The sequence below is a fragment of the Choloepus didactylus genome, chromosome 10 (assembly GCF_015220235.1).
Source record: "Choloepus didactylus isolate mChoDid1 chromosome 10, mChoDid1.pri, whole genome shotgun sequence".
Taxonomy (NCBI): domain Eukaryota; kingdom Metazoa; phylum Chordata; class Mammalia; order Pilosa; family Megalonychidae; genus Choloepus; species Choloepus didactylus.
The window spans coordinates 30,451,990-30,475,224 of NC_051316.1; the positions used below are offsets into that span (position 1 = coordinate 30,451,990).

At 37.8% G+C, this 23,235-nt stretch overlaps 1 protein-coding gene across 1 annotated transcript in view; it reads right to left on the reverse strand.

The window, feature by feature from the left end:
• Positions 1-23,235, reverse strand: part of AGTPBP1 (ATP/GTP binding protein 1) — a 304,355-nt gene that overhangs the window by 24,446 nt on the left and 256,674 nt on the right. The gene's annotated exons all lie outside the window — the stretch shown is intronic.

Sequence of the window (23,235 nt, forward strand, 5' to 3'; positions counted from 1 at the left end):
AGGGACCATTTAATTATTAACATATCAATGAACTAAAGGAAAAGTCTTGGTCTGCTATGTCTAGCTTTTATCTGTTTGCCTATCTGTGTGATCAGCAAAAAGACACAGCTTTTGGAACTCTCCACTTTGCTAAGCCTAGTAAGTTTCATTGTTTCTGTACACATTGGCATTTGTACACAATCTAGAACATCTGCTTCTTGGGCCTAGGACTGGCTCAGCGTTTGTTTCCATCCATCAGTGACCTTCTCCCAGCAGGGTGAGCTCTCCTGTAGTTGTGAGAGTGCCCACAACCCAGGTTCCACTCACAGATGGTCTCTGAGGGGTGATGAGGCATTAAAGAACCATTCGAATCCGTGGCTGCCCTCCATGCACAGCCACCTTGCACTACCTGGCTGGCGTGTCCCCGGCAGGTGCATAAGGGGTAACGGGACATACACTGTGGAACATCCCCCAAGAGGGAACACTCACATCCCCTTGGTTCATCAGTGGTTTTGCATCATATCGATTCTACAGAGTTGAAAGCAAATAGCACTGGATGTAGTCATTTTATAACAGTATATTTGCTTTTTTTTTTTTTCAGTTCATGAACCTTTTCCCAGTTAGCCATATTCTCTTTATTCCAGTGTAGACATCAGGGCAGTTCTGCTTCTATTTTCTCTCCTTTTAATAATGAAAGACATTTATGGTGGGTATAATTGGGGGACTGGACCATGTATTGGCTAAATTGTTGTTTGAATTCCATCAGGAGGCATGTGATGGGGGTGGGATAGCACCATAAAGAAGACCACTCCTGAGGAGTGAAACTGCCTGTGATGCAACAGAAGGCCATCCTGCTGACGTTTCCGAGTTAGTGAGGGTCCCGAGCTTAGACTTAAAGGTGTATGTTCCATTGTTCCACTCCACCCATTTCTTAGGGATGATAGGCAAAATAGCAGGTCCATTTTATGAAGCCCATTTTTGGACCACATTGGCTATGAAATGTACTCCCTGGTCAGATACTATGGAATCTGGGATGACAACTTTGTAAAACCCTAATGGTAGTTCTCAGTAGCTGCTTTCCTGCTTGGATTGATAAGGATCAACTGCTTTAAGAGCATACCTTATCCCCAGTGGGCAGGAAGTGGCCCAATATAATCTGTGAATGATAGTCACAATTCATGGAGGCAGCCAGCTGTAAGAGCTAAAAGGGGGTGAAAGGGCTGGGGGAGGGACTCTGGAGTCTGATTGCCTGTATTTGTTCCCTGCTTCCAATATGTATTAGCTCTGTGAACTTCAGCAAGTTAGTTTCCTCATCTATAAAATGGGGGTAATGTTACCTATCAAAAGGTTGTTTTGAGGAATAAATAGGCATGATTAGCACGGAATAGTGTCCATAACATACTAGGCACCCTATAAATGCTAACCTTTGTTGTCACCAAAGTAAAAAGTCATTTCATTCACTCTAAGTATTGTACAAACAGGCATACTTTGGAGTGATTTTATTAAAAGGTCGTTTCATAAGTTCAATGGGTTTGTCTATAAAATTATAGTAAAACTTGCCATATTAAATTAATTAGAAGTGGAACTGCACAGGGTCCTAGAGAATGCTTCTTTGTTTAGGATGCATAGGCTTTCTTTTTTTTTTTTTTTTTTTAATTCATTTTTATTGAGATATATTCACATACAGTGCAGTCATACAAAGCATACATTGTTGTTCACAGTACCATTATATAGTTGTATGTTCATCACCAAAATTAATTTTTGAACATTTTCATTACCATACACACAAAAATAATAAGCATAAAAATTAAAGTGAAAAAGAACAATTAAAGTAAAAAAGAACACTGGGTGCTTTGTTTTGTTTTGTTTTGTTTTGTTTTTGCCCACATTTTTCTGCGCATCCATCCATACACTGGACAAAGGGGAGTGTGGTCCATATGGCTTTCCCAATCACAATTTCACCCCTCACAAACGACATTTTTATACAATCGTCTTCAAGATTCATGGGTTCTGGGTTATAGTTTGATAGTTTCAGGTATTTACTGCTAGATATTCCAATTCATTAGAACCTAAAAAGGGTTGTATATATTGTGCATAAGAGCACCCACCAGAGTGACTCTTGGCTCCTTTTGGAATCTCTGCCACTGAAGCTTATTTCATTTGCTTTCATATCCCCCTTTTGGTCAAGAAGATGTTCTCCATCCCACGATGCCAGGTCTAGGTTCCTCCCTGGGAGTCATATTCCACGTTGCCAGGGAGATTCACTCCCCTGGTGTCTGATCACACGTAGTGGGGAGGGCAGTGATTTCAACTGCCAAGTTGGCTTAGCTAGAGAGAGAGGGCCACATCTGAGCAACAAAGAGAGGATGCATATGCTTTCAAGTTCAGGATACAAATCCTAAAACATTCACAAATGATGTTTTTAGTAAGTCAAGCAGAGCAGCACCTTGTCAAAATGGTTAGCATGGCAGTTACCCAGATTTTCAGTTCATAACTACTGCACTCGCACTCTTAGAATTACAGAACTTTGAAGATGATACAAGCCAAGCTTAATCAGTGAATAAAATATTCTCTATGAAAATTTTGCCAACAACTCTATCATAAACAAACACTAATGTAAACTCAAAGGGCTTAGGTCATCCTATTCTTGTTTTGTACTATAAAAAAGTTGTATTCCCCTAACTAAAATTGCTTCAAGAAAAACAGATAAATTGTCAGCTTGTAAATATTTGCAGTATGACCTGAACATTTCTCATGTTGTGTGACTTAAGAAAAGAGATGGATTATGAGTAACACTTTCCCTTTCTGAGATCTAAAACTTATTTCTTGGCCCTGACAGTTAAAGGGATAATGAAGCTACAGAATAAACTATCCTCCAAGTAAAAGCATAAACTCTTTAAAGAAAATGAAGCAAAAATTTACTTTAGGTAAGCCTGTTAGGCAAAAATTAGTTTAGGTAACTGTGTTAGACAAAATTCTTTCCCCTCATCATCATAGATATATAAGCAGCCTTTCCAAGCCTTAAGAGAAAATAGAAAAGACAAATGGAGATAGGCTTCTACAAAACAATGACCTATTTTGTTAAACATAAAATAGAAAAGACTCCAGGGTCTCTCTCTTCTAAAAAAAAAAAATAATAATAATAATGGTTAGAATAAAAGCTGAATTTACTGCCTTCCTCCCAACCACCCATAAAATAGTAATTTGGAAAGTATGAGAATCATTCTGTGGGCTAAAAAAGAAAATGTTTCAATGAGATAGTTTTCATAAGGCACCCAGAAGATTGCTTAATACACAGTATCTAACAGACAGTAGATATTTTGTCAGTTCTAGCTCTCCTCTGTGGCCTGTAATGATGAGTTGCATATTTCTCCAGCAAGATCGATCTATTCCTACAGGGCTGACTGGGTCTGCTCCCAGGCAAAGAGACAGCATGGGCCACGCATGGTGAGCTGGACAAGAGAGGAAGCACAGGGTCCTCAGCAGACGGTGCAGAGCTCTGAGTCCCAGTATCCTATGTGGAGAAAGACAGGGATTTGCAGTTCCAGTCAGTGGGTGGATGGAAATAGCTTTAACACTGGTTACTGAATAGTGGTAAGACCCCATCCACAAAATCTGCTGATCCAACAGGCTTCTAACTCCTATTCTCTGTCACCACATAATTGGTCTAATTGACATAACTCAACAAAGGAATTGCTGATCCCTCTTGGCCAGGTTCATCTTATTTTGATGCATCATTAAAAAGGTACTTAATTTCAATATTAATATTTAACATTTCTATCCTAATTACTACTAGAGATAACTTTCAAGATGCTGAAAAGTCAACTGAAGAGATGTTATCTCTGAATGAACTAAGAATGAGTCTCATAATTGGAGTAAGTTATCTCTGAGCTTAGAGCAGGAATGACAAAATTATTGTTCATTTCTGGCCCAGCAAACACCTCTGGTAGGCAGAAAATATAAACTTGTTTAGTCAGACAAGTTTTAGAAGACATCTGGTGGTTTTGTCTGCCCATTGTCCCTTTGGGAAAATAACTCATCTCTCTCTTTTAATTTTCAATACGTTGTTTTGGGTGAGGCCACCCCTTCAGGGATGGACACTAAAGGTTGCTGGCTTTTCAGAAAGATTTCAGACATACCTGTTACCAGTAACAGAAAATTCAAGTAACTCTGACAAGGAAGGCAATTTATGAACTATAAATATCTGAAACAACTCAAGGTTTCATGTACAACTTGACATGGGGCTCAAAAGGCAGAAAAGAACCCAGTTTCTCTCAGTGTCTTGGCTTTATACCTTCAACACTAGCTCACCTCGGACATGGTCTCCCCTCAGGGTTGCAAAGAGCTGCCAGCAACTACCTCCTTCCTTATCAAGGAAGGGGTTTTGTTCCAGCATTACCCCTGGAAGGCCTAAATCATTCTGGTTTTGTTGGCCTCTCTCCAAGGCAATCCCAAGATCAGCAGATAGATGGTACTGGCTGGTTCAGCTCAGGTCACTTGCTCCACCCCTGAAGCCAAGGAGGAAGTTGGTGACCTCAGAGCACATAGACACTGAACACTGGTTAGAGGAAAGTAGAGAATGGATCTTTGGGAGGCAACCATACAGATTCCACCCCATCCAGTAAGGTATCTGGATTTTACCACAAATGACAGTATCTGTGGTTTGGCTTTTAGTATATTTTCATCTTGTGAAGATTGGCAGGAGTGTGAAACAAGGATTGGCAAAGGCACATATATATTGGACAGATCTCTCTCTACAGTAAATACAAATTATAATCCATTAAAAGGGATACTTTCAGATATTGAAATTTATGTTTCTATTTGAAATTATACAATTCATTCACTTGTTGGTTGACATGCACCATATTCTAAAAGAAAAAGTAAATAGGTGAAATGTCAAAACATTTCTAAGGAGAGGCTTTTTGGTTGAGCAAGATGGCAGCATAAGATGCTCCAGGGTGTCATTGCTCCACAGAAACTTTGAACAACTAGCAAAAACTGGCAGATCCCTTTTCCTCAAGACTCTAGAAAACAGTTAAAGGGTTGCAGTAACTGGGTTAGTGCCAAATGAAGAAATGGAGCTTTAAAAACAGAAGGGGAAGCTCATGGCACCCTTACTTACCCCTTCCCCACTCCCTCCCCAGCCTAGTGTGGAGTCAGCCTGCACTCCCATTGTAGCCCCTAGGCATATACTGGGGTATGTCTGTGCCTATCTTTCTGGTATCAACCTGAAAGACTGAACCAGGAAACCTGTCTCCAGCTAGCCCTCCCAGAACTTGCTCTGCAGGCAGAAGCTGCTTGCAAACAGCTAAAGCAGTGTAAGAAACAATTAGGTCAAAGCAGTCTGGGGCAAAAGATTACCTCCTTTGAGTCCAACACTAGAACATCCTGGAGGGGGAGAAAGTCTATTTCATTAAGAGTAGAGAAGGCAATTCAACTCTTGTGAACATGGAAATTCCTAAGGCAAGGGCAAGTACAAGCCCAGGACAAGAAAAACTTTCATAAAAGATAGGCGAGACCAGTGCACTTCACATTCACTTGGACCTGATCATGATAAAAGGCTTAACAATGAAGGACAGCAGCAGCCAATTCTGAGCCAATATGTAAACATTGTGAAAGGTATTTTTTGCTTTGGTTTTTGTTGTTGTTGTTGTTGTTGTTAGTTCTGGCACAGAAGGAAATATCCCTCATATCACTATCTGGATACAAACTTAAAGAACAGACAACTCAGGGATTAAATCCAAGAGTCAAAACTTTAAAATATTAAAATGAACAGTATTCAACAAAAGATGACAAGACAAAGAAACAAGAAATGATGGCCCATCCAAAGGAACAAGATAAAAATCAAGAATCCATCAGCAAACATACCAGAAAAAGACTTTGACAATATGATCTTCAAAAAGCTGAAGGACAAAAAGGAAACAACTAAAGATATCAGGAAAAAGAGAATTTCAATAGAGATAAGAATTTTAAAAAGGAACAAAATAGAAATACTGGAGTTGATGACCACAATAACTGAAATGAAAAATTATCTAGAGGGTTTCAACAGCAGATTGGAGCTGGCAGAAGAAAGAGTCAGTGAACTGAAGACAAGACAATTCAGGCTGAGGAGCAGAAAGAAAGAAAAGAGTTTAAAAAAGCAAACAGAGCCTATGAGACATTTGGGATACCATCAAGTATACCAATATATGCATGACGGAGGTCCCAGAAAGAAAGAAAGGACAAAATGAATATTCAAAGAAACAATGGAAGGAAACTTCCCAAATGTAATGAAAGACATGAATATGCCCATTCAAGAATCCCACCAAACAGCAAACAAGATAAACTTGAAAAAAAACCATGCCCAGTCACATGGTAGTCAAACTGTTGAATACCAAGGACAAGAAGAGAGTTCCGACAGCTGTAAGAGAAAAGCAACATGTTATGTACAAGAGAGCCCCAACAAGATTAAGTGCCAATTTCTCATCAGAAACAACAGAGGCAAGAAAGCAAAGGGATGAAATATTTAAAGTGCTGAATGAAAATAATTGCCAACCAAGAATTTTATATCCGACAAGACTGTCTTTCAAACAGAGAGAGAGATTAAGACACTCTGGGATAAACAAAACTGAAGGAGTTTTTCTCCACTAAAACTGCCCTGTCAGCAATGCTAAAGGGAGTTCTTCAGACTGAAAGGAAAGGACAATAGATAGTGGATCAAAGTGGCATAAAAAATAAAGACCTTTGTTAAAAGTTTTCATGTGTGTAATTATAAATGCCAGTATTATTGTATTATATTTTTTGGTACATAATTCCACTTTTTACTTCTTACAGGTCCCCAAGTTCAAATGACTAAAAAGTAATGATAAATCTATGGTCTTAGACTAAAAATCTATGAAGATCTAATTTGTAACAAATGCAGGAAAAAAAAACAAATAAATATAAAAGTCAGAATTAACAGGAGACATCAAGAACAGAAAAGACATAAGAATTACCAAGAGCAAATAGGAAAATGGCAAAATAAAGTTATGCATTATCAGTAGTTACTTTAAATGTAAATGGATCAAACTTCCAGTCAAAAGGCAGAGATTGGAACAACTGAAAAAACAACAATGAAAACAAATGAAAAAAAAAGCATAACTCAACCACATGCTGCTTACAAGAGACTCACCTTAAATTCAAAGACACAATTAGGTGGAAAGTACACATGGAAACAAATTTACCATGCATACATTAACCAAAAATGATGAGGTAGCTATACTAATATCAGATAAAATATTCAAAAACTGTTATGAGAGGTCAGTCACTATAAACTGATAAAGGGGTCAATTCAGCAAGAAGACATAACAATTATAAATACATATACATCTACAGGCAGAGCCCCAAAATATATGAAGCAAATAATGACAAATTTGAAGGGAGAAATTTATGGTTCTACATCAATGGTAGGAGACTTCAATACACCATTTTCAATAATGGATAGAGCATCTAGACAGAAGACAAGGAAATATAACACTTGAACAATTATAAACCAACCAGATATAACAGGTAAATACAGAGCACTGAAACAGCAGCAAATTACACATTCTATTTTAACGCACATGGCTCATTCTCCAGGATAAGCCATTTCTTAGGTCACAAAAGTGTCAAAGATACAAAAATATTAAAATCATATAATGTATCTTCTCTAAGCACAATAGAAATGAAGCTAGAAATCAATAACAGAGAACTAGAAAATTCACAAATACGTGGAAATTAAACAATGTGCTCTTTTTTGTTTGTTTAAAATGCCCACGCATGTTTTATTAATAAAAACTATTAAACAAGTCAATTAAAGTCTCTTTCTATTCCATAAAATATTACAGAAAAGTTTATTTGTAACAATGTACTCTTAAACAACCAATGTCAAAGAAGAAATCACAAGGGACTTTAGGGAATATCTTGAGGCAAACGAAAACAAAAAACAACACCAAAACTTATGGGAAGCAGCAAAAGCAATGCTAAGAGGGAAATTTATAGTTTTAAACACTTATATTAACAAAGAAGAAAGATCTCCAATCAGAACCTAAGTGCACAACTGGAAAAACTAGAAAAAGAAGAGTAAGTTAAACTCAAAGCAAGAAAAAGGAAGGAAATAAAAAATATTAGAGTGGAGATAAATGAAATAGAGAATAAAAAAGCAATAGAGATGATAAATGAAACCAAAAGTTGAGGCCTCTTGTGTCTGAATGTTCTCTCACATCTGTTCTTAATAAATTTTCTGCCTGCTTACCCTGTGCTGTGCTGTGCCCTTGACTTCTTTCTCACAGCATGGCCAAGAACCTAGAAAGCCAAATCCAACAACATATTTTGGCACATCAGCCAGGAGACACTTCTCTCTGAACATCTGGACTGGTGAGTCATGGCTATTGACCGGGAGGCTTGGCCATGTGCTTTCACTTTTTCTTCTCACTTGGCTCATTGATATCCTCTCCTACGTCTTCATGCAACTCTGTGTCTCTAGGAATCTAGAGGCTCTGATCCAGCTCTCCCAGGACATAAATTCAGTCCACTCTGAGTCCCCAGCTCCCTCCTCAGAGGTGGCGGGAGCCTGTCTCCAAGCCATGCAGAAACAAGGAGGCACAGCGCAGCGCGTGATACTGCCTTTGGGACTTGACTGGGGCTTCTCCCCATGTTGAGCAGGAGTCCAATGGGAACCAAATTGATCCTTCTCTCTCTCTCTCTCTCTCTCTCTCTCTCTCCCCCCCCCTCCCTCTCTCCCTCCTCTCTCCCCCAGTGACTGTACTCCCTGTGTTCCCAAGAGACTGGGCCAGTGGAGAGGGAAATGCCTAGCTTTGACACATGTTGGGATGCCATGTGCTCACACTGGTGCTAGTGAGGCTCCTCTCCACAGAAAATGGGAAATGCCAACACTCAATATAAGTTAAAAGATGGGGAGACATAGCCTCCAGTGGGATTCTCAATTGCAATACCATCCTCCAGACTGTAAAAGGCAGGGAAAGTAGTCAGGAATTCCCCATGCCCAGATGTTTATGGCTCTATCAAGTAAGGACCTGAGGACTTGTTGCTTGTATTATACACATGTATCAATTTCTATTAGAGGAAAAGATCTTCTTGATGATCCCCTTTTGAAACTTGTTCATGGGAAAATGTGCCACCAAGCCAGTTAATTGTAATAAGCTAAGGGAGATCCTCAGGAGAAAGGAAAACCCAGCCCGGTTCCAGGGAAGGTTAGCAGAAGCCCTAAAGAAGTATAGTCATGCAAGCCCAGACTCCCAGGAAGGTCAGATTTTGCTGGGCACCCATTTCATCAGCCAGTCTGCCCCTTACATTAGAAGAAAGCTGCAAAAGCTCTTCATGGGCCCCCAAACTCCCACTAACGACCTACTAGAAACTACCTTTTGTGTTTTTAACAATCAGGATGAGGCCAAGGAGAAGAAGAAGACAAAGAGAGGTAAGAAGACCAGAGAACAGGCTCATTTTATTGCAGCCACTGTTAAAAGCTCCCTGTCCCCTTGAGGTCACCTGAATCAGGGCTCCAAGCCTCAAGGGCCTTGCTTCAACTGTGGGTCGGAGGGCCACTGGTAGAGCGAGTGCCAGAAAACTCAAAACAACCCTCGACCTCGGGACCCACTGGGACCTTGTCCCAGGTGCCACCAGCATGACCCAGGGGCAGCACACATCCTGAAGGGAGGAGGGCAGGACGGACCCCAGAGCCCTGCTCCTGCAAGTGAAGAAGACTGAGGGTGCCTGAGGCCGCTGATGGCTCTGCTGACCTCACATCCGACCATCAACCCAGAGGAGCCTTGGGTGACACTCGACCCGGCAGGTAAGATTAATTTCTTAATTAAATAATAGAGCCATTTACTCTGTCCTAAACGGCCACTCTGGGTCTACCTCCACTCGGACTTGCCTACTTATGGGAGTTGATGGTAAAGCCAAAACTAGAACCTTCACTACCCCTGTCCTTTGTAAGCTTGGAGACATTCTAGTCCCATCAATTTCTCATGGCCCCTGAATGCTGCACCCCCCTATAGGGAGGGATCTTCTTCACTCCCTGGGGGCCACCTCAAGACTAGTAAACCCAGCTAGTGTTTACCCCCTTGTTTGCCCCGAGGCCCCTACTGGATTGAGGCCTCTCAGCACCCGAAAGGAGAGCCTTAAGCAAATAAACCCATCCCTATGGGAAGAAGGCATCCTGGGCTGAGCCCACTGAGTAGCCCATGTCTACATTCAGGTTCTCAAACCTAGATCTTGAAAACACACTTTTTTGTATCCCTCTTCACCCTGAGTCTCAATACCTATTTGCTTTTTTTAAAATTCAATTTTGTTGAGATACATTCACATACCCTACAATCATCCAAAGTGTACAATCAGTTGTTCACAGCACCATCATATAGATGTGCATTCATCACCACAATTTTTGAACATTTTCATTACTCCAAAAATAATAATAAAGAATAAAAGTAAAAAAAGAACACATAAAACATCCCATCTTCCCATGCCCCCCTATATTCATTTAATTTGTGTCTCCATTTTTCTACTCATCTGTCCATACACTGGATAAAGGGAGTGTGAGCCACAATATACCTACTTATAGCAGGGACTTAACAATAAGATTCCCACCCTACTCACTTAGTGCTGCCCCAAGGGTTTCAAAATAATACCCACATCTTTAAGAATGCCTTAGCAGGGGAGCTTACTGACCTCCAACTGCTTATGTTAATTTTGTGAACTAACAGTCCTAGTACAATAGTAAATTTTGTAGTCATTACTGACTACAAGCCCTGATTGGACATGGAAAGTTGCTGTGGGAGTCCTAGGCCCAGGGCCTTCTCTTAGGGCCTTGAAGACTGTGCACACAGCAGCTTGCATGACCTAGGTCAGTTAAGGTTTGACCTACTCTCCTTGTAGGATCAGGCCTCTGATGCTCCATGTCATCTATAGCTTATCTCCTTCTGAAACTACCTCCTCCCCAAAACTCCCTGAGGTACTATTATCTACAAGATAATCTATAATCCTCCCCTCCTCCCTGTTGACTACAACCGATACCTCCCTACATCACAAGTTACCCCCCTTCCCCCCTGAATCCCACACTTTTGCCCTAACCCTTATAAACCACTCCCTGGCACCCCGTGCTTTTGCAGAGTATCTTCACATTAAGCTCTGAACCCGCTGCCATTCAGAGCAGCGCCTGAATTAAGGGCAACTGACCAATTTCCCACCCTGTAGGTAAGCCCCAGAATAAAAGCTCGTGTCTCAGAATGTGTCCAGTGTTTTCTTTAGTCCTTTAGCTGCAAAAGCCCCTTGGGTTGTGACAGTTGTGGAAGGTTTAAGAAAATCAATTTTGCAGTCATTACTGACTACAAGCCCCGAATGGATATGGAAAGTTGTAGAAGGTTTGAGAAAGTGAATTTTGTAGTCATTGCTGACTACAAGCCCTACATGGATATAGAAAATTGTGGAAGGTTTGAGAAAGCGAATTTTGTTAAAATAATGTAGATTGGTGGTCTGCTCTTAATGAAAAGTTATAAAATGTTTTTCTTAACCATCAAAGTACTCTGTCTAAAAGAATAAGATTTTATATCATATCAGAATAATACCCTAGTTAATGTTTATGTTGACCTTATCCTTTATTTCAAAAGACAAGTCTTCTCACTCTTAAAAGAAAACTGTTACAAAAGATTTGTTCTTTCATGTTATAAAAGTGAAGTGCTAAAATAATTTAACATATTACACACAAAGCGTTTAGGAAGTATTATAATAATTACAAAAGATTTTCTATCCTTCTGTTAGCTAAATTTGCATAGGTGAAACATTCATACATTTAGAGATTGTTTAAAATTCCTAAAAACTTAACAATGTTCTCATTGTACATGTTATATCCTAATACTAATCCGTATGATGGTAGAATTTTTTAGTCATGGTTTTAGTTATTCTTAGAAAAATTACAGATCATAAAAAAAACAAATTTACTCATCAGTTTTACTCTGCTCAAAAGCTTTCAAAATTTATATTTTTTCTAGTCCATTTATTTAAACAATCTAATTCAACTTTATTTGACATGGAGCTTAAGATAAAGAAAGATAAAGAAGAAGATCTTAAACAGAAAATGAAAATATTTCCAAAAGTCCTTTAAGAGACCAGAAAAAAATATAGAACTATTAAACTTACCCAACTGGGGGATTCTTGCTATTCTCTTTAGTAATAGGGTCTCCCAATTTAATAAAACAAGTCCTCGATCTTGAGGCTTGCCCTTATGAAATTTCTCTCCAATGCCAAAGCTAAGCCCACTTATAATTAATGCCTAAGAGTCACCCCCAGAGACTCTCTTTTGTTGCCAAAATCTACAAATAAACTAACTACCTTCCCCCGTACATGGGACATGACTTCCAGGGATGTAGCTCTCCCTAGCAACACGAAACATCACTCCCAAGGATGAGCCTGGCCCTTGCATCATAGGATACCAAGCCCCAACCAACAGTGTTCCTAAAAACTCCAAACAATACCCTGGGCTCCATCTTGCTTCTGCTTCTGTTCAGACCATGTATACAATTTCATACCTAGTTTTTTCTTCCAGATTAAAAGCCTTTCACAACAAACTTATCCTCACCAGAGGCTATGCTCCTTTCCCTACGCTCAACCAGCCACCCTCCATAGCTTAGCCAGAGACTTCTGTGCTCCCACAAGTAGGGCCTGCAACCCACTGACAGCTTGAAGCAATTATGGAAGATGGACCATCAGCTCAAATCCATTTAAGATTAAGGGAGCTAGAAAATCTCTGAAGGGACAATGAGGAAGGGTTAGAATTAGGGTGATGTCTGGATAAGCAAAGGGCAAATTCTGAGAAGTTATCAGGCCTCAAGGAAAAAGATATCTTTGAGAACAACAGCAATAAACAGCACCTGGGGCAAAACAATCCCCTCCTGAGTGAGTCATCTACTGAGGGGTGGAGCCAAATGAGCCACCCAAATGCACTACCACCAGGCACTGCCCGGAGAGAAGGGAGGGCAGGAGAGAGTCCCAAACAGGAAGGGGAGGGGAAGAAAGTAAAGCTAATCTATAAAAGCAAATTGTCCCACATTGCCGCCTCTCACCCCTCTTGTCTATGAAAGCGCCCACATGTTCTCTCACATGCGTTCTTAGTAAATTTTCTGCCTGCTTACTCTAAAGAAAAGAAAGAAAGAAATGAAAGGGGGCTTACTACCAATTCCACAGAAATAAAAAAGATTATAAAAGGATACTATGAACAAGTTACACCAATAAATTAAATAATGTAGATGAAAAGGACCAATTCCTAGAAACACACAAACTACCTACATTGACTAAAGAAGAAAAAGGAAGATCCCAACAGATCAATAACAAGTAAAGACATTGAATCAGTAATCAAAACCTGCCAACAACAAAAATAAAAGCCCAGGAACAGACAGCTTCACTGGAGAATTTTACCAAATATTCCAAGAACAATTAACACTAATCCTGCTCAAACTCTTCCAAAAAAACTGGAGAGAAGAGAACAAGCCCTAACTCATTCTATAAGTCCAACATCACCATCATCCAAAGCCAAATGAAGATATGACAAGAAAAGAACATTACAGATCAATATCCCTTATGAATGTACATGCAAAAATCTTCAGCAAATACTAGCTTATGAATTCAATGGCACATTAAAAGAATTATACACCACAACCAAGTGGGTTGATTCTAGGTATGCAAAGGTGGCTCAACATAAGAAAATCAACTAAATTAATATACTACAATAATAGCATGAAGGAACAAAAAACAAATGATCATCTTAATTGATGCAGAAAAAGCATTTGACAAATCCCAGCTCCCCTATTTGATAAAAACACTTAGAAAACTAGGAATAAAAGGAAACTTCCTCAACCTGATAAAGGGCATATGAAAAACCTGCTACTAACATCATACTCAATGGTGAAAGACTTTAAAGCTTTCCCTCTAAGATCAGGAACAAGACAAGAATGCCCACTGTCAGCACTGATATTCAACATAGTACTGGAAGTAATAACCAGAGCAATTAGGAAAGCAAAAGAAATAAAATGCATCCAAATTGGAAAGGAAAATTTAAACTTTACCTATTTGCAGTTGACCTGATTACATTTTAAAATGCTGAAAAATACACAACAAAGCTACTAGAGTTCATAAATGAATTCAGCAAAGTGGTGGAGTACAAGATCAACATCAAAAATCAATAGTTTGTCTATCCACTACTAATGAACAATTTGAAGAGGAAATCAAGAAAAAAATTCCATTAATGATAACTAAAAGATTCAAATAGCTAGGAATCAATCAGGTATGTAAAGCACTTATACCTGGAAACCCACAAAACATTATTAAAACAAATCAAAGACCTAATAAATGGAAAGAAAGTATATGCTCATGGATTGAAAAACTAAATGTTAAAATGTCAATTCTACCCAAAGCGATTTATAGATTCAACACAATTCCAATCAAAATTCCAACAACCTTCCTTGTAGAAATGGAAATACCAATCGTCAAATTTATATATAAAAGGGTAAGGGGTCCTGAAAAGCCAAAATTATCTTGAAAAAGAAGAATGAGGTTGGAAATCAATTCCTGATTTTAAAACTCATTACAAAGCCACAGTAATAACCCTCTCCCTCTAGCTAAGCCAACCTGGCAGGTGAAATCACTGCCCTCCCCCTACGTGGGATCTGACATCTTGGGGAGTAAATCTCCCTGGCAACGTGGAATATGACTCCCGGGGAGGAATCTAGACCCACCATCGTGGGATGGAGAACATCTTCTTGACCAAAAGGGGGATGTGAAATGAAATGAAATAAGCTTCAGTGGCAGAGAGATTGGGCACTCTTATGCACAATATAGACAACCCTTTTTAGGTTCTAATGAATTGGAATAGCTAGCAGTAAATACCTGAAACTATCAAACTATAACCCAGAACCCCTGAATCTTGAAGACGATTGTATAAAAATGTAGCTTATGAGGGGTGACAATGTGATTGGGAAAGCCAAATGGACCACACTCCCCTTTGTCCAGTGTACGGATGGATGGGCAGAAAAATGCAGGCAAAAAAAAAAAAAGCCACCCAGTGTTCTTTTTTACTTTGTTATTTTTTCACTTTAATTTTAATTATTATTTTTTTGTGTGTGGTAATGAACATGTTCATTTTGTTGATGAACACACAACTATATAATGGTAATGTGAACAACTCAATGTACATTTTGTATGACTGCATGGTATGTGACTATATCTCAATAAAATTGAATTTAAAAAAAAAAGCCACAGTAATAAAACAGCAAGGAACTGGCACAAGGACCAATGGAATCAAATTAAGAGTTCAAATATAAACCCTCACATCTACGGCCAATTGATTTTTGACAAGAGGGCCAAGACCACTCAATGGAAAAAGAATAGTTTCAACAAATGGTAACTGGTGTTGGAGAGGATGTGGAGAAATAGGAACACTTATTCACTGCTGGTGGGTAATCAATTGCCAATTGATTTTTGACAAGAGGGCCAAGACCACTCAATGGGAAAAGAATAGTTTCAACAAATGGTAACTGGGAGAACTGGACATCCAATCCAAAAAAAATGAAAGAGGACCCCTACCACACACCCTGTACAAATATTAACTGAAAATAGATCAAAGACCTAAATATTAGAACCAGTAACATAAAACTCCTAGAAGAAAATGTAGGGAAACATTTTCAAGATCTAGTGATAGATAGTAGTTTCTTAGACCTTATACCCAAAGCACAAGCCAAGAAACAAAAAATAGATAAATGGGACCTCCTCAAAACTGAATACTCCTGTACCTCAAAGGACTTTGTCAAAAGGGTGAAAGGCAGCTGACTCAATGGGAGAAAGTATTTGGAAACCACATATCTGATAAAGGTTTTATATGCAGAAAATATTAAGAAATCCTACAACTCAACAATAAAAAGACAAACAACCCAATTAAAAATGGGAAAAAGACATGAATAGACATTTCTACAAAGAGGAAATACAAATGGCTAAAAAGCATATGAAAAGATGCTCACCTTCACGAGCTATCAGGGAAATGCAAATCAAAACCACAATAATATATCATTTCATTCTTCCTAGAATGGCCACTATTAAACAAACAGGAAACTTCAAGTGCTGGAGAGGATGTGGAGAAATAGGAACACTTATTCACTGCTGGTGGGAATGTAAAATACTGCAGCTGCTGTAGAGGACGATTTGGCCGTTCCTCAGAAAGCTAAGCATAGAGTTGCCTTATGACCTGGCAATCCCACAACTTGGTATATACCTAGAAGATCTGCAAGCAGGGATGTGAACAGACATTTGCACCCTGACGTTCACAGCGGCATTATTCACAATTACCAAAAGATGGAAACAACCCAAGTGTCCATCAACTGACAAATGGTTAAACTAAATGTGGTACACAAATATGATGGAATATTCTTGAGCACTAAGAAGGAATGAAGTACTGAAGCACACGACAACATGGATGAACCTTGAGGACATTATGCTAAGTGAAATAAGTCAGACACAAAAGGACAAATATTGTAAGATCTCACTGATATGAACATGTAAATTCATAGACATAAAATATAGAATATAGGTTACCAGGATATACAATGAGATTAGAGAATAGGGAGTGGTTGCTTAATATGTGCAGAATTTTTAACTAGGTCAAACTTAAGCATCTGGAAATGGATAGAGGTGATGGTAGCACGTTGTGAGTATAATTAACAGTGTTGAATTGTAGCTGAATGTGTGGAGAGGGGAAATTTAGAGTCATGTATGTCACCAGAAGGAAAGCTGGAGGTGAAAACAAGGGAATGTATGACACAGTGAATCTTGGGGTGGACGATGACTGTGATTAACTGTGCACATATAAAAAGTTCTTTCATGAACTAGAACAAATGTATTGTACAACACTATTACAGAGAGTTAATAATAGAGGGGTATATGGGAAAAATGTACCTATTGCAATCTATGGACTATAGTTAACATTAATATCTTAATATTCTTTAACAGTAACAAGTGTAGCATACCAATACTAGGGGTCAATAAAAGGTGGAGATAAGAGGTATGGGATGTTTTGGGTTTTTTTTATTTGTATTTCTTTTTCTGGAGTAACAAAATTTTCTAAAATTGATCCTGGTGATGAATGCACAACTATGTGATGATACTGTGAGCTGCTGACTGTATACTTTGGATGGACTGTATGGTGTGTGAATATATCTCAATTAAATTGCATTTTAATAAAAATGTTCAAAGGCCTAAATATAAGAACCAAGACAATAAAACTTCTAGAAGAAAACATAGGAAAGCATCTTAAGGATTTCAGTTAGGCAATTGTCTCTTAGAATTTACACCAAAAGCACAAGCAACAAAAGAAAAAACAGATAAATGGGACCTCATCAAAATTTAAAACTTTTGTGCCTCAAAGTACTTTATCATGAAAGTGAAAAGACAACATACTAAATGGGAGAAAATATTTGGAAACTACATATCAATAAGTGTTCAATATCCAGAATGTATAAAGAAATCCTACAACTCAGCAACAAAAAGACAAACAACCCAATTACAAAATGGGAAAAAGGCACGAGTAGACATCTCTCCAAAGAAGATATACCAATGGTCAATAATCACACAAAAAGATGCTCAACATCATTAGCCATTAAATAAATGCAAATCAAAACGACGAGATACCATTTCACACATACCACAATGGCTACTAAAAATATGGAAAATGAGTGTTAGAGAAGATATGGAGAAACAGAAATGCTTGTTCATAGCTGGTGAGAATGTAAAATGATGCAGGAACTGTGGAAGGCAGTTAGAGGTTCCTCAGAAAGTTAAGCATACAATTACTATATAACCCGGCAATCTCACTTCAAGGTGTAGACCCAAAAGAATTGAAAGCAGGGACTAGGACAGATATTTGCGCACTGATGTTCATGGCAGCATTATTCATAATTGTTAAAAGAGGGAAGCAACCCAAGAGTCACCAACAGATGGCTGTTTTGAACAATATGTGATATATACATACAACGGAATTTTATTTGGCCATAAAAAGAATGATACATGTGACAATATGGATGAACCTTGAAGACATTGAGTGAAATAAGCCAGACACAAAAGAACAAATATTGTATGATCTCACTGATACAAAATGATAGAACATGAAAATTCAGAGCTGGAAACTAGAATACAGGCTACCAGGAGCCAGGGTTGGGGTAGGGAATAAGAAGTTAATGCATTATTGGTATAGAATTGGTATAGGGTGATGGAAAAGTTTTGGTAATGGGTGGTGGTTATGGTAGCACGTTGTGAATGTAATTAACACCACTGCATTACATATTTAAATGTGGTAAAAAGGGAAATTTTAGGCTGCATATGTTACTAGAATAAAATTAAAACAAACCAACCATAGAATAGTAAATGCTAATGCAAACACAAACAGTAAATGCTAATGTAAACTATGGGCTATAGTTAATAGCACGATTATAATAACATTCTTTCATCAATTGTAACAAAGGTATACACTAATGCAAAGTGTTAACAATAGGGAAAACTGTGTGTGAGGGGGAGTGTATGGGAGCTCTATTTTCTGCATGACTTTTCTTTAAACCTACAACTACTCTCATTAAAAAAATTAAATACATATTCAAAATATTTGGAAGATCATGCATCACAATTACTCTGACCAGATTTCCACTACTGTTCACTTGGCACTTTATCAATGATGTCTTTAAGAGGGATAGGCCTTCATTTGGTATTATAAAGGTAAACCTTTCTAAATATTTACAGCTAAATCTCTTCAGCATTTTTAAAGTTCTCTGAGTTTGCAAACAGAAGGGTGCCACAAATCCATTTCTATTTTGCAAGGGTTTGTGAGTATGCATGTGTGCAAGGGCACCTCAGTATCCAACACAGGGTGCCATCCATGTTCCACACTCCAAAATATCACTCTGTCTGGCCTGCATGGTGTCCAAAACATCATCATAAGATGGCCATTCATTTGGATACAGACACTCCATATTTAGCAACCTCAAGTTGAGATAAAATTTAATTAATCAATGCCTCCAACATAGAAACTCTCAAAAAATAGTAAGATTTGATAGAGGGTCCCACAGAGGTCCAAAAAGGTCTGAACTACAAAGAAGTTATGAGATGGAATAGGAGAAAGTAGATCTAGGTTACTGTTTAGCATACAGAAAAAGGAAAATATTAAAGGTAGCACAGTATAGTTAAGTAAAAGTGCTTTGTAAATAATATGATACCAATATCACTAATTGTGGACAACAACTGGAGTGTGACATTTCAAGAATAAACTTTCAAAATACTAATTTCTTAAAAAGGAAATGAGACTTTGTTTTTTGTCTCAGAAAATTAAATGTACCTTATTAAATCAAATATACCTTAATCAAAGAAATAGTTAATATTAGTAACATTCTATTGTATGAAGTAGACTAATCTTCCAATCAAAATACTGCTTCAGATTTTTCTTAATGGAAAGAACAAAAGCTTGCATGTAGCTTTTAAACCTTCACTAAAATAAGAGATTCACTGATTTCCAGTTAACATTTTATAATGATTAAAGTAACATACAGGAAAACAAAAAAACTTACAAAGATTTATAGTTTCCTTACTGTCATTTATTTCTGGAGCATGCAAAAAAAGATTCCTTAAGTACATTTATTGTTTTATCCATTTCAGCACTTTAAATAATATAGCCACCTTAATTGGGATGTATGAAATTTAGAAATAATGTATTCATTGCTATTGCTACACTATCTGAAGTGGAACTCCAGGTTATTTCCTTGTAATTAGGATTCAGCCAAATGTCCATGTTTCTAAATAACACACAAAAACTAGCAAAAGTGGCAGAGACTAATTACCAAAGATATCCAAAGCAGGATGTAATTCTGTATTCAAACAAGATCATTGACTGCAATGAAGTCAATATGGCCATGTGAACCATACGTTTTTGCATTCTGCCTTGCCTGAAATGATAGCATCTCCTTAAGAAAACAAGGCTAGTTATCAGAAGACCTGGCTAAAACTTTGGCTCTGCCCCAAGTGACTCTGTGATCTTACTTGACTTCTGTGGGTCTATTTCTTTGCTTCTATAAATTAGCATGGTCTTAATTATCCCTTGTACTTCTAGTTCATAGATTCTATGACTCTCAGAAAATTGAGATTTGGTGGTTAGAAAGAGATACCGGTGGATCTCCAAGTAGGGTTCCTGGACCAGCAGCATCAGGATCAGCATCACCATCTGAGAAATTATTACAAATGTAAATTTGGGAGGGAGATGGCAGCAATCTGTTTTTAGAAGCCTTCCAGGTGATTCTGATGCATACTAAAATTTGAGAACTGCTGCATTAGACAAAAACTACATTTAAGAAAATTCAGAGTTTCAACTGCAAGGTGAATTAAATACATCTAAACTCCACCACTAGACTCAGGTTGTCATATCCCATCACTGCTGGACGGGGTAGAACATTAATTTTTAGGATTATGGCAATGAAGTTATCTCAACTATTCTTCAGAAATCTAGAGCTAAAAATTAGGGCAATGTTTACAATTAGCCAATGAAACTTAAGTTATACCCCTGATTAGGAGAGTTAGGATACTAAATTATTTTTTATTTTCCAAAGCAATGTATTTATTGCTTTTTTTTAAAAGTCATTTCCTAACTATAAAAACTTTCTTTTCAATCTTGTGACTAATTAATAAAAGGCATACTCAGGTTTGTAACATAGCTAAAAGAAGAACCTCATCAATGTAAAATATTATAACAGGACCATAAAGAAAGAACTAGCCAGGGAAAATGGCGAGTAGGCGGCTGCAGTCTTTAAAATTGTACCACACACCCAGGTCAAGAATCAGATGAAGAGCTGAAAAAACCTGATCAGTCAAATATAGGCAATTCCAAAGGTCTAGAATGAACCAAGGGTCAAAGAAGAGCCTCAACACAAAGCCAATCAATAAACCCTAGGCAAGAGAGAAAAATTGACTTTTAGAGCAAAATCATCAAGATAATCAGATGCCTAGACATCACCATAAAAAAATTACAAACCATACAAAGGCACAGGAAGATATGGCCCAGTCAAAAGAACAAATTAAAACTTCAGAGGAGACAAAAAATTTGGAAAAACTAATCAACAATGTTCAAACAAATCTCCTAAATCAATACAAGGAGATAAAGGAAAATCTGAAGTTAAACATGGACTACTTTTAAAGGTCTAGGATGAGTTGGACCAAGGGAAAAATAAGAGTCTTAACACAAAGCCAATAAACAATGAAGCCCTAACTAAGCAAGAAGGAGAACCTCACCTTCAGAGTTAACTCATCAAGATGATCAGATGCCCAGATATCAATAAAAACTTCTAAGCCATACTGAGAAACAGGAAGATATGGCTCAGTCAAGGGAACAAATTAAAACTTCAGAGGAGAGACAGAATTTTGAACTAATTAAACAAGTTCAAACAAATCTCCTAAATCAACTCAAGGAGAACTCAAGGAGATGAATGAAAATAATGACATGGAGATAAAGGATATTAAGAAGACACTGGGTGAACACAAAGAAGAATTTTAAAGTATGAACAGAAAAATAACAACTTATGGGAAAGAAAGTCACAATAGAAGAGATTAAAATACACTAGAGGAATACAACAGCAGATTTGAACAGGCAGAAGAAAGAATCAGTGAACAACAAGAGGACAATTCAAATCTCATAGAAAAATAGATAAAGAATGGAAAAAATTGAGCAGTCTCAGGGATTGAATGACAGTATGAAGCACACAAACATTTGTGTCCCAGAAGAAGGGAAAAGGGGCAGAAAATTTGAGGAAATACTGGCTGAAAAGTTCCCAACTTTTATGAAAGACATAAACATGTCCAAGCAGCGCAGCATACTTCAAATACAATAAATCCTAATAGACCTTCTCTGAGACATATACTAATAAAAACATCAAATGCCAAAGATAAAAAGCAGCAAGAGGAAAGCAATTCATCACATCCAAGGGAACAGTAATAAGATTAAGTGCCAATTTCTAATCAGAGACCATGGAGATGACAAGGCAGCGGTATGAAATATTTAAGGTACTGAAAGAGAAAAATTGCCAGCCAAAAATTCTTTATCTGGCAAAACAGTCCTTCAAAAATAAGGGAGAGTTTAAAATATTCACAGATACACAGAAATAGAGAATGCATCAACAAGAGGCAGCCCTACGAGAACTACTAAAGGGTGTTCTTCTGCAGGCTGAAAGAAAAGGACAGGAGAGAGAGGCTTGGAGAGCGTAGAAATGAAGTTACTAAGGATAACTAAAAGGGTAAAAAGGGAGACAAAAATATGACATATAAAAACCAAAGGATATAGTGGGTGACATAAGGGCCGAATAGCCAAAAACAGCTTGAAAAAGAAGAACAGAGTTGGAGAACTCATGCTTCCCAACTTTATAAAGTATATTACAAAGCTATAGTGGTCAAAACAACATGGTATTGGCATAAAGACAGAGACACTGACCAATGAAATAGAATTGAGAGTTCAGAAATAGACCCTCACATCTATGACCAACTGATATTCAACAAGGCTACCAAGTCCACTCAACTGGACAGATCAGTCTTTTCCACAAGTGATGCTGGGAAAACTGGATATCCACATGCAAAAGAATGAAAGAGGACCCCTAGCTCATACCTTATACAAAATTTAACTCAAAATGGATCAAGAGCTATATGTAAGAAATAAAACTCCTAAAAGAAAATAAAGGAAAGCATCTTCAAGATCTTGTGGTAGGCAATGGTTTCTTAGACTTTACACCCAAAGCAAAACAACAAAAGAAGAAATACATAAATGGGAACCTCCTCGAAATTAAAAACTTCTGCATTTCAAAGGACTTTGTCATGAAAGTGAAAAGGCAACCTACTCAATGGGAGAAAATATTTGGAAACCACATATCTGATAAGGGTTTGATATCCCAAATATATAAAGAAATCCTACAACTCAACAATAAAAAGACAGATGACCCAATTTAAAAAAGGGCAAAAGACTTAGACATTTTTCCTAAGAGGAAATACAAATGGCTGAAAAGCACATGAAAAGATGTTCAATATCACTAGCTATTAGGCAAATGCAAATCAAAACCACAGTGAGTTATCATTTCACATCTACTAGAATGGCCACAATTAAAAAAAATAAAATAAACAGAAAACTACAAGGGTGGAGAGGATGTGGAGAAATAGGAACACTTATTCACTGCTGTTGGGAATGTA